At 41.7% G+C, this 12,944-nt stretch overlaps 1 long non-coding RNA gene across 6 annotated transcripts in view; it reads left to right on the top strand.

Annotated features, from left to right (window-relative positions):
• LOC100847171 (uncharacterized) overlaps positions 1-12,521 on the top strand; it is a 39,232-nt gene extending 26,711 nt beyond the window's left edge. The window contains exons 7-9 of one of the 6 annotated variants that reach the window (XR_009495096.1): positions 772-941; positions 1,042-1,115; positions 1,261-12,521. This is a non-coding gene — a long non-coding RNA (uncharacterized lncRNA). Of the gene's footprint in view, positions 1-771 lie in introns of all 6 variants that reach the window. The other 5 variants (XR_009495092.1, XR_009495093.1, XR_009495088.1 and 2 more) reach the window with 5 other exon arrangements.
• The last annotated feature ends 423 nt before the right edge of the window (positions 12,522-12,944 follow it).

The raw sequence follows: 12,944 nt of genomic DNA, 5'->3' as shown, positions 1-12,944 counted from the left end.
TGTGGGACCTTAGTTCCTCATTCAGAGATCAAACCCACACACCCTACATTGGAAGCACACAGTCTTAACCACTGGACCACCAGGGAAGTCCCAAAGTGATTCTGCTTTGATGCTTCTATCCATCAGGTATATGACCCCGGATAAGTCATTTCACTTCGGGGCCCTGCTTTTCTCAGAAACCTGGGGTAATATTCATACTTCTCCCTTCAAACTCTGGTGTGCTGTTCAGAGGACCAACACAGTAGGTTTAAAACTATTTGAAGACTATCGTTTCATTAATTATAGTTTTAGTTCTAGTTTTCAACAGCATCAGGCCTCTGCACAAAATGAAATGGGTCTCCAGGTATCAAATGTATATGTGCGTTTCTGAAGGGATTGAGAAAAGAATGTAGAAGGAGCAATTTTTTCCTTTTTTCCTAGAAAGCTCTGTTGTTTAATTTTCTTCTTGGAATAAAAAATCCCAACCACACTGTAGGGAATAGAGCTCGGCTTCTCTTTGATGTCACCCTCAGCCTGTAGCCAGTATCACTTCCTCTTTTCCCCCAACAGATTCAAGACCTTTATGTTTGGGCTTCCCTGGTGGCCATGTTCAACGTTTAAATCCCCTGCGAATGTGTATAATAACCTAAACAACTGAAAAGAAGACAGAGGACAAGGAATAGGAGAGAGGAGAAAGAGAGAGGTTGGGTTATATTCTTTGGAAGGAGGGTAGCTAATGAGACCTATATTTTAGTTTTGAGCCAAACAGTTTTTTTTCTTTTTTTCAAACAGAGAAGGTTAGAGCAACTCCAGACAGGAGCAGGCAGGAGCAGGAACATGAGCCCTGCCTGCTCTCCAGCTAGTGATATTACCACCCATTTGTGATTCCTGAGACAGAACAGAGGAGCAAGCCAAGCCTTAACACCTGCCTTGCATTAACAAGCATGGACCTGGCCTGTCAGGTACAGTCCTTCCAAGGATGGGCCTCTCCCCTTCATCTTAGATCCTGCCTGAGGTCAGGGTGAGTCCTGTAAAGATTCAGAACCCTCTTGATCCATACAGACCAAGCGGCCAGGCCTGCCAGTGTTGGACTGCACACCTCCTTCATCCAGCCAGCAAATCAGTGCAAAGCCAAGGTAAGACATGCAAATCAGAAAATTTTATAGAGGGGTGCACAGGCTGTGTAGAGAGCTCAAGAAGAGAGTTAGGGCAGGAAACCTCTTCAGTGACTCCTTTTCCAAGCCATTCTTTAACTCCTGAGTCACTCTCCACACCCCACAGTGCAAACCAAGACTCAACCGCCTTACCAGTTCAGGATAGCTGCTGCAAACGCTGCCTCCAATGGCTGTGACAATTCGACACGGTCTTCTCCCGGTTGCATTTTAGATCTTCACATGCATCTTTTTTCTCCAGTTGTCAGTTCTCCGCTGGATCAAGGAAGGAACAGCCTGGTAGAAAACAAAGCCAATGATTGTGTTGTGCCTTGAGCAATGCGTGTGTAGTTGTACTAATTGGTTGATTGATGCAGATTCGGTTGGGAAATGCTACATTTTAAGGAAGTGCAACCTTTTAACTTCTGAGTTGGAGCAGGCAGCATACCAAGAGAAGGAGGACTGAATTAAACAGGAGAACAATTTTTTGAACCATGGACATAGAGCTGGGCACAAACCAAGCTGGGTCCTGGGATTCTCAGAAGATCCAAGGAGAAGTGGGCTGGCAGGTAATAGTTGAGCATCACAGTGAATACCAGCTAGGTGATCGTGCCCTCTCTTGTACACCAAGTCCAGGTTTGGGCATGTCAGTTTCCTCTACTGAATTTTTTTTGCACAATGCTGCCTTTCATATTTAATCAAAATTTATAATTCATGGCTCAGAAACCTGGAATATTGATGTCTTTAGTGTTAAAAGACTCAGTTATCCCATGTACAGCATTGGCCTCTCTTCTTTAGTAGGGTTAAACAGCCCTGTTCTTTTTTTAATATAAAGATAAAACCATTACCCACATTCCAGGATTAGCCTGATAATATTAGGTAGAACCCCGAAATCATAAAATTGTTGGGTTCAGAAGGACTTCAGAGATCACTCCATACCTGAATCTTCTACATGATACCCCTAATAAAGTGTCCATCATGCTCCTTCTTAGATATCTCCAGGCTGGGAACTTTCTACCTCCCAAGGTGGCCCATTCTATGGTTGATCAGATTTAGAAGTTAGGTGTGTTAAACTTTGACTTATTTATTGACTCAATTATAGGAAGTGACTTATCACAGCAAGATAGCACTCACCAAAGATATTTGGGGCTGTGTGTAGGTTGGTGATCATAATGGATGCAAGTAGGATCCGTGATCACAGAATATACCCCACATCCCAACCCATATGTAAGCCTTCAGTCAGCAGAGTGAACAGAAAAATATTGGCCGCTGTACATCAGGGCTAGTGATATACATTCAAATGACAGCCTTAGGTATTTGTGATAAAGCTTGTGTGAAAATTCTTCATTGGTTACAGAGAAGAACTTGATCTAATCACCTTTGAGTTTCAAGAGAACATATGAAATTCAGGTCAATATCATAGTTTTTCAGACACCAATGGACATTTAATCTCTCCCATCAGATTAGTCATTTCCACAGGTTTTCTTCCTCTTGGACCTATACCTAGGTAAGAAAAATTATAGATTTGGGTGCCTAATCCAGTTTTAGGACTGGAAAATTCCCTAAAGAAATCTTATCTGAGTTCTCTATCTTAAAACTAAGAAACAAAGGCCCAGAAAGAGGAGGCATCTGACCCAAGATCACAGAGCCCTTTTGAGATGGAGTCAGAACTAAATCACTGGTCTCCCTACTCCTGGTAGAGTGCTCTGCTCTTCATTATCAGTGGTGATGTGCTGAGTATGTCCAAAGAGCGATGCTGTCTCTAGTGTGCTTTGGGTCAGGCACTATAGAAAGTTTTATGGAGTACAAGAATGAGCCAACTTCCCTCAGATCCCACTGTGGCAACCTCATGGAAGTGGCTAACATGCCTTTGAAAATTATCAGTACACAACAACAACAAAATACACTGTGAACACCATCTCCTTGTATCTGCATGCAAAAATATCAAAGTGATCCTCATCATAAGACCGGCTAGCTATTTGTGTATCTACTATGTTCCCGGGTGGCCCAGTGGTAAAGAATCCACCTGCCAAGGCAGGAGATGTGGGTTCAATCCCTGGGTATGGAAGATCCCCTGGAGGAGGAAATGGCAACATATGCCAGTATTCTTGCCTGGGAAATCCATGGTCAGATAAGCCTGGTGGGCTACAGTCCATGGAGTTGCAAAGAGTCGGACACAACCTGGAGACTGAACATGCACACACGCTCTGTTTCAAGCACTTTAAATAACTTATCAGCTCTAAGCCTCCCAACAATTTTGTGGGGTTGATGTTATTATGATTGTTTTTCATGTGAATAAACTCAGGCTCAGAAGCCACATAGCCAGTGTGGCAGAGTCAAGATTTGGGACCTAGTCCTCTTGGCACCAACGTCTGTGATTTTTACCATAGCCACTACCTTTTCTAGATTATCTCAAACCTACCCCTGTGCCTCACCCACCAATTAGCCCCAAATATTTTCTATGACTGGTGCTAGTGTGTAGTGAAGTTGAGATTTTTTTTTAATTCCTTAACTATTCAACTAAGTTATCCCTTCAGGCAATTTGGGAAGTCTCTTCCCCTTTTACTGGTGTGTTGTTTTATTTAAGGAATCTTATAGAAAACAGGGCAAACTAAGACCCTAGCATCTGGTGGTAAGTCGCAATGTTCGATATGTAAACATAAATAAATAGAAACAATAACATTCTGAAAAAATTTATTCATTGGTCATACATTTAAAAAGTGTTGTTTGTATTAAAACATATTTATATGAAAAGCCTATGTGAAATATAAAATCAGAAATCTTTTTTCTATAGAGTTAGGTCCAGCATCTGTTTGTAAATTCCTTACATAAATAAAAATTTTCTTCTACAATATATATGTCTTAAGATATATATTTAATATTTTAAATGGAAAAGAAATATAGGGATTACATCAGCACTTGCCTTAATAAAGACATATCTACTTTTTAGGTTAGGGTAACATTTAAATACCAAAAAATAGAACGTGGATTCTGATAGATGCAGCGTTCTGGTAAAGTAAAAGAAAATATAATTGTGTAACTTTGGCAGAATTATCCTATGCTCCTCTTAAAGTCTTGGGTTAAAGTTCACAAACATGGACCATCGACATCTACTTGGAGCCTGCCACATAAGAAACTATATGGCACTTTAGAGAAGCCAGCCCCTGGGCCAATGAGAGTACTGTCATCTTAGGAATGAAGTAGTAATAAGGGATAGGATGTGTGATTTATACTCCTGGTTTACCCAAGTGAAATATAAACATCCTCTCTTCCTTTGAAAATTCACTAGGGGTTCTTTGATTCAAATATATTGTTTGAATTGTTTGTTCAATAAAAACAATTAGAATCAATGATTGAAGTGTAATAAAAATAGCTAACCTTCTTGTAAGGTAGGCTTGTTCTATGTTCTTTTCAGGTATTAGCTCTTCGATCTTCACAACAACTTAGTGAAAAAGGTATTGTGATTATCTGCTTTCCTGAATGCCCGAATTTGCAGAGCTGTTCATGAAGGAGTCTTTGTTCAGTGTCAGACAATGACTCCAAGAGCCTGGGGTCTCTCACCACAGTGCTGCCCTGCCTCCAGCCCTGGCCAGTGAATGGGTCCTGCACTCCTCAGACACTAGCCCAGGCAGCAAGGATGAAGTCGACTGTGGTATTTGTGTAGGATCCTCATGGCTTCAGCTGCCTGGATGCCACCACCTTCCTTATCAGACAGTTTCCTATTTTGATGGGTGAGTCATCAGGCGCTTCATGATCTTCAGCTGCAGTTCCTCTTTAAGGGGAAGCCCCTGCCCCTTCAGCACCAGGCTTACCTTACTGGTCACCTCTGAATGTTTTGTTGGTCATTCCCTGAGCTTGAGTTACCTTTACTCTGCCAATGTCTGCTCTTTTTCAGACTTGAAAAACACTGGTCAATTCTCATTTACCAAAACATAAGCATCCACAGACCAGGACTCATGTCTGATTTATTCTTTATTCAGTGTCATCTTGGAATGGAAGGATCCCCTGGGGGAGGGCCTGGCAACCCACTCCAATATTCTCGCCTGGAGAATCCCGTGGACAGAGGAGCCTGGTGGGATACAGTCCGTGGGGTAGCAGAGAGTCAGACACAAATGAAGCAACTTAGCAGACAGCAGGCCATGTCATCTTCCCAGTGTTTGGCAGTGATAAATGCTGAAAGAATAAATAGTGGTGAGTAAATGCTGAAAGAAGGAGCAAATGACTCCCCTTTGAGAACCTTCTAGACTAAGCAGTCCCTACATCTGCTCTAGTACTGATTCTTTCAGTTATTACCTCTGCAAATATTCCTTGAGTGTCCATGACCTGAAATAGAACCTGAAGTCCTATACATAGAATGGGAGTATTCATGCTTAAAGACTCACACTTTATTCATCCGTGTGTTCATTCATTCAACAAGCATTTACTGAATACTTCCTATGCTAAGAATTTGCAGTAAGTAGAAGTATGGGTGTTAAAAACCATAGATTTATACTGGAAATTCCTGGTTTTCAACTTGATTTCACCCCTTAATAACTGTGTACCTGGGCAACTTTCGTAACCATTGTGTACCCCCTGTTTCCTTATTTACAAAATGAGGAAAATGTAGTATCAGCATCCTCAATTAGCTGTGAGGATTAAAAGAGATCATACATGTTAAGTGCTCAGTAAATCTTAGCCACTAGCTATTATCATTTCCCTGGTAAGTAACAAAAAGAAACAAAGAGGAATTAGACATAATCCTTCTCAAGGAACCAGCATATTCATGGGTATATAAGTTTTTAGTGTATGAGGTACAAATAAAAATGCTAGGGATGCTCAGATTAAGTAGAGATGATTTGCAAACAGGGAAAAATCAGAGATGGTATCCTTCCTCAAGAAGGCTGTGTTTAAACAGGTTTGGATATGCAGATGTGTAGGGGAAAGCATTCCAGGAGGTAGAAATGGCCCAACAAATAAATGGAGGTATAACAAGCGTATTCTGGGCTTCTGAGTTACTGAGCAGTTAATTTGACAAAACTACAAGAGACAAAAGGGGGCTAGAGAAAGAGGCAATGATAGTAAAAAGGAAGTGTCTTGGGGAGGATCTTGAAAATCAGTGAGTGAGTTTGAGTTCTGTTCTATGTCAACAGGGTGTGTAGCCATGACTTTTGTGCATCATTCATCAGTTTCATTTTTGTTTTTGACTGTGGATCGGTATGGTCATCTGTGTTCAAAGCTTTTTAGATTTTAAATTATTTACATTTTCATGTTTGAGAAATTTGATCACCTCCCAGTGTGCTTATTTATTTGCTAAATTGAAGTATAGTTGCTTTATAAAGTTGTGTTAGTTTCTGCTGTACAACAGCATGAATCAGCTGTATGTGTACATATATTCCTCCCTCTTGCGCTTCCCTCCTGTCTCCCCCATCCCACTCCTCTGCTGCTGCTGCTGCTGCTGCTGCTAAGTTACTTCAAGTCGTGTCCGACTCTGTGCGACCCCATAGACGGCAGCCCACCAGGGCTCCTCCGTCCCTGGGATTCTCCAGGCAAGAACACTGGAGTGGGTTGCCATTTCCTTCTCCAATGCATGAAAGTGAAGTCGCTCAGTCGTGTCCGACTCTCAGTGACCCCATGGACTGCAGCCTACCAGGCTCCTCCGTCCATGGGATTCTCCAGGCAAGAACACTGGAGGGGGTTGCCATTTCCTCCTCCAATGCATGAAATTGTAAAGTGAAAGTGAAGTCGCTCAGTTGTGTCCGACTCTTAGCGACCTCATGGACCGCAGCCTACCAGGCTCCTCCATCCATGGGATTTGCCAGGCAAGAGTACTGGAGTGGGGTGCCATTGCCTTCTCCACCCACTCCTCTAGGTCATCTCAAAGCACAAAACTGAGCTACCTGCGCAAATAGCAGCTTCTCACTGGCTATCTGTTTCACAGTTGGTAGTGTATGTACGTCAATGCTACTCTCTCAATTCGTCCCACCCTCTCCCTCCCCTGCTGTGCGCACAAATCTGCTCTCAATGTCTGCATCTCTATTCCTGGCCTGCACATAGGCTCATCAGTATCATTTTTCTAAATTCCATATATATGTGTTAATATATCATATTTGTTTTTCTCTTTCTGAGTTCCATTTGTATGACAGACTGTAGATGAATGTCCTTCATGTCACCTGAGTGACTCAGTAGCTCTGTGTAGTCAGCCTCATGACGGAGATGAGGAAACTCACAGAGAAAAGTAAGATAACCTGCCTGTAGCAAGAACTGGTACTTAGATGGGCTGGGCTATCAATGTCATGGCCTCTAATTACAAGACCTTCTGTTTTCCGAGTTGGGGAAGTGCACGTATACCCCACATGCAAACCAAGCTCATGTTGCCTGCATAGGGGAAAAGAGACAGTCTGATGGCCAGGCCTCCAGCAGGGGGTTACCTCTGCCACCACTGGCTGCTTTCTTTAGCTGTGATTTGCAGCAGTAAATGCTGTGCAAAGTGAAATCAGCTATAGGTATTCTCTGCTTTCCTGACTCGGCCTACTGGGTACATCCCCTCTGGCCTTATCCCAGGTTTCTTGAAGAGCTTCAGAAGAAATACACATGGATTGCACTCCAGGGTTACTTATAATGGAAATCTAGTCTCTCATCCCTCCCAAACCCCACAGAAGAGGTGGGCCCTTAATCTGAACCTTGGGGAATCAGAGGCCCAGTTTCCTTTATTTAGCTTTCAGGACATTAGATTTTTTTTTCCCCCCAAAAAGCTTGAAGTACTGCTGAAGATAAAAGTATCTTATGTCCCAAAACCTTGACCAATTTAAATAATTCACCTTGTTCTCCAAATCCTATCCCCATATTCTACAAAGTTGGACCTTCTCCCTTATTTCTTTTCTTGAGCAGTTGTGAAAAAGGACAGTTTGGGTAAGAACTAACTTAAGGGCATTACCCACAGAGGAAATTTACGTAGGTAGTACACATATGCATAAGAAATAATCACAGTGCATTTATTTCACAATTTATCCAGGAGTCTGTGTGGTGCAGTGAGGAGGTTCCGTGACTAAATGTTCTCTGTTCCCTAGACTTGAACACCTGTCCTTGCACATAGTAAGTACTCAGTATATTTGCTGATTAACAAATCAGTTAGTAAGCTGGCAAGTGTCTCTCCATGTAAAGAAGTGCAGAGCAACAACTTGTAGGCAACTCCAGTGATTTTCTTTAACCAGAATTTTCTTATGCTTCTTTGCTTTTTCCCATCCCTTCTGACAAATATGCATACATACTCACACAAGTTCACCACTTGTGTATTAACATTTTGCCCATGTTCTTTTGTGCTGGTGACCTCGACTTCATGTCACTCAAGACATTTCAAAAGTTTTATTTTGACAGATTCAGTATAAAGTACGGCTTCCCTGGTGGTTCAGTGGTGAAGAAACCACCTGTCAATGCAGGAGATATGGGTTTAATCCCTGGGTTGGGAAGATCCCCTGGAGAAGGAAAAGGCAAGCCACTCTGGCATTCTTTCCTGGGAAATACCACGGTCAGAGGAAAACGGTAGGCTACAGTCCATGGGATTGCAAAAGAGTCAGACCTGACTTAACAACTAAACAACAACAGCAGTATAAAGTAATATCAAATACACTGTGTATACATCTAAAAAGTTGTCTTTTTAAATTTAATAGTTGTGTGACCTTAGTCAAGTTACTTAGATGCTTTGGGCTTCAGTTTCCTCTATAAAATGGGAATAAAAATAGTACCTTTGGTACTTGGGGCTATAGGTAATTTGGTATAGGTAATTCTTTACCATAGGGGCTTCCCTGGTGGCTCAGAGGTTAAAGCGTCTGCCTCCAATGCAGGAGACCCAGGTTCAGCCCCTAGGTTGGGAAGATTCCCTAAAGAAGGGAATGGCTACCCACTCCAGTATTCTTGCCTGGAGAATTCCATGGAGAGAGGAGCCTGGGGGTCTACAGTCCATGGGGTTGCAAAGAGTTGGACACGACCGAGTGACTAACACTTTCACTTCCTTGATAATTAAATGAGATGATGAAGAATAGAATACTTAGCTCAGTCTTTGGAATAGAGTACTTAGCTTAGTCTTTGTCACATAGCATGTGCTCAATAAATGTTTGTTAATATGACAACAGTGAAACAGTGATATTTTTTGTCTTTATGACCATCTTGGCACAATGATAAGCTATTAGCCAGTTTCCTCTTTTTTGGTAAGATGTCAGATAAAAAAATCCAATAAAAGATTTTAATTATTCATGCACTTATTAGCTATTGACTACCCACTTAATCAACATATTTGAGAAGGCTTAGAGTAAAATAGTGTAAACAGTATCATCATTAACATTTGGATTAGGAAAAGCATGAGTCATTTATTGAAGCAAAATAGTTATATAGTCCTTTATTGACTTCCTAATGCTTTTTCAAACATTGTCTGTTCTAATCCTTAATTTTCATAACCCTTAAAACAGAGGCATTATTACCTAACTGATCTGAGGAGAAGTAAAGTGACTTGCTCTAGTCCTCACTGTTTGGTATCTAGTTAAGGGATTCAGAAATGTTCAAGAATTTAATATCACAGACCCATCTTCCCCAGTAGAAGAGCTAGGAGCCCTTAGTATGAACTTAAAACTCTGATCAGGGCTATGCTCACAAGATGTGTTGTTAGATAAATGAACAGATCCCCAGATACAACTCCTAAATTCAGATTCCATAAAACTGACCTAAAATCCTGGTTGCATTCTCTTGGTGAAAAGCAGGACTCAGATAAGACTGTTTACTTAGACATACCTACTCATCTTTTCAGAAATCAGCCTGAAGAACCCCAGCAATGGCATTTAGTCATTTATTGAGTGGTTTGCATAGAGTCCCAATATTTACTTTGAGAAATTCTCACACTGGCTATTTCATGCCATGAGGCGGTAAGGTAGGAATTGTTTGTGACTAATGTTTTGCAGAAGAGAAGGTTGCGCTCTGGGTGACTGAAGCAGCTTGCTTGAGCTCACCCAGTGTGGAGTAGCTGAAACCAGATTTGAAATCACCTACAGAGGCTCTGGGCCCTGTTCCCAACACCCTTTCCCTGTGTGTATCTCTCCCACATCTTAATGCCTTAGTCAACTGGACAGCAACACACCTGCCCAAGCCCAAGCCATCCAACAATGTTAACACTTGTAGAATCAAGAGAATATGATGTCCTGACAGTCTAAAGGAAGATCTCCACAGCAGTACAGCTACTGACAGGTGACATAGCTACATAGCATCTCTGCTGTAAAATTTAGTTCCCCAGGAGGAAAGGAAAGCACTGTCTACTTGCATATACTCTACAACTTGGTAGAAATGGCCCCACCATGGCTGTTGGAGTCAAACTTCTGCATTTTTCAAGTTTCCTCAACTTTATCTGGTTGACCACCAACTCAGCCCTTCTTTTTTTTTTTTTTTTATTAAAAAAAAATTTATTCCTTTATTTCTCATGTGTTCCCCATCCTGAACCCTCCTCCCTCCCCATACCATCCCTCTGGGTCGTCCCAGTGCACCAGCCCCAAGCATCCAGCATTGTGCATTGAACCTGGACTGGCATCTCGTTTCATACATGACATTTCACATGTTTCAGTACCATTCTCCCAAATCTTCCCACCCTCTCCCTCTCCCACAGAGTCCATAAGCCTGTTCTATACATCAGTGTCTCTTTTGCTGTCTCGTATACAGGGTTATCGTTACCATCTTTCTAAATTCCATATATATGCGTTAGTATACTGTATTGGTGTTTTTCCTTCTGGCTTACTTCACTCTGTATAATAGGCTCCAGTTTCATCCACCTCATTAGAACTGATTCAAATGTATTCTTTTTAATGGCTGAGTAATACTCCATTGTGTATATGTACCACAGCTTTCTTATCCATTCATCTGCAGATGGACATCTAGGTTGCTTCCATGTCCTGGCTATTATAAACAGTGCTGCGATGAACATTGGGGTACACGTGTCTCTTTCCCTTCTGGTTTCCTCAGTGTGTATGCCCAGCAGTGGGATTGCTGGATCATAAGGCAGTTCTATTTCCAGTTTTTTAAGGAATCTCCACACTGTTTTCCATAGTGGCTGTACTAGTTTGCATTCCCACCAACAGTGTAAGAGGGTTCCCTTTTCTCCACATCCTCTCCAGCATTTATTATTTGTAGACTTTTGGATCGCAGCCATTCTGACTGGTGTGAAATGGTATCTCATAGTGGTTTTGATTTGCATTTCTCTGATAATGAGTGATGTTGAGCATCTTTTCATGTGTTTGTTAGCCATCTGTATGTCTTCTCAGCCCTTCTATAGTGCCCTGAAATCTGCCATGCTTGGCAATGATCTCAGAGGGACTTTTGACATTCTTTGTGGTCATTGTTTTATATATCTGAGAAAAAAGTAAAATTTTCCTAATTCAAATTATTCTGTACACATTGCCCAATAAAACAAAATAAATCAATGTACAAAATACACATAAAATATATTTAAAAAGTACTCATTCTGAGTATTCATTGAATAAATATTTATTGAATGCTGACTATATGCCACATGCACTTCTAAGCCCTAAAGATATAAGAGTGAATGAACGCAACAGATAAGATCTCTGAACTCACAGAGCTTATATTCTAATGGGAAGGAACAGATAGGAAAGACACAGACAGCAAATACAACAAGGGGTACTATGCAGAATACATTAGGGGATGGAAGACAAAGGGCATGAATGTATTATTTAATGGAGGTGAGTTCTGAGTTGAGGTCTGAAGGAAGGAGTGTACCCTGTTACTATGTGGGGAAGAGTGCTCTCAAAGGAGACATCACCAGAAAGGATCTTATGGTGAAAGGTTGCTTGGGTGTCCCAGGAACAGCAAGGAGGCCACTGTAGCTACAGCAGAGTTTGTGAGGGGGAATGGGTAGGAGTGGAAATCTGATGGGCAGTTGTGTCCGGCAGGGCCTGAATGGAAGTATGGCTCTTACTCTGAGTAAGGCTGGAAGTCACGGGAGCACTTTAAGCAGAGGTGTTACACCATTTGACTTGGCTTTCAAATAGATCACCCTGGCTGCTATGTGGAAAAGGACTTGAGAGGTGGGTATGGTGGGGAGAAGGGAGATAGATATGTAGGCTATGTCAAGAGATTAAGCCTAAAATGATTGTGCCTTGGACCACAGTAGGCTTTCCTGCTGGCCCCAAATAAAGAGAAATCTCTGGGCCAAACTTAAGGATAATTTATCTTTAAAGACTTGAGCCATGGGAGAGAGTACAGGAAACTTTAAACTCCACTTAAAGTTATGTGACTAATTCTACTTCTCTGCTACTGCTAAGTCGCTTCAGTTGTGTCCAACTCTGTGCGACCCCATAGACGGCAGCCCACCAGGCTCCTCCGTCCGTGGGATTCTCCAGGTAAGAATACTGGAATGGGTTTTCATTTCCTTCTCCAATGCATTAAAGTGAAAAGTGAAAGTGAAGTCGCTCAGTCGTGTCCGACTCTTCGCGTCCCCATGGACTGGAGCCTACCAGGCTCCTCTGTCTGTGGGATTTTCCAGACAGGAGTACTAGAGTGGGGTGCCATTGCCTTTTTCTATTTCTCTAGGGTAATGCAAATAAGCATTATCTTTGGTAAGTATATAGGCAATTTCCCCTTCCAACTTTGGAAAATAAAGTAACATTCCATATCACTTCTCTTGGTTTTTCTATAACTTGAATCACTAAATAGGTTGTGAGCTGAATATCTTAGCCAGTTAAGTGATGATGAAAAAGAAAATAATTCTCAGAGCTCTACAGAAGTTCATGGTAGAGTATATTGCAACCATAAAAGTTGAAGTTCTCTCAGAAATGTAAGTAT

The sequence above is a fragment of the Bos taurus genome, chromosome 1 (genome assembly GCF_002263795.3).
Source record: "Bos taurus isolate L1 Dominette 01449 registration number 42190680 breed Hereford chromosome 1, ARS-UCD2.0, whole genome shotgun sequence".
In the NCBI taxonomy this organism is placed as follows: domain Eukaryota; kingdom Metazoa; phylum Chordata; class Mammalia; order Artiodactyla; family Bovidae; genus Bos; species Bos taurus.
This window is presented reverse-complemented; position numbering and strand designations above follow the sequence as displayed.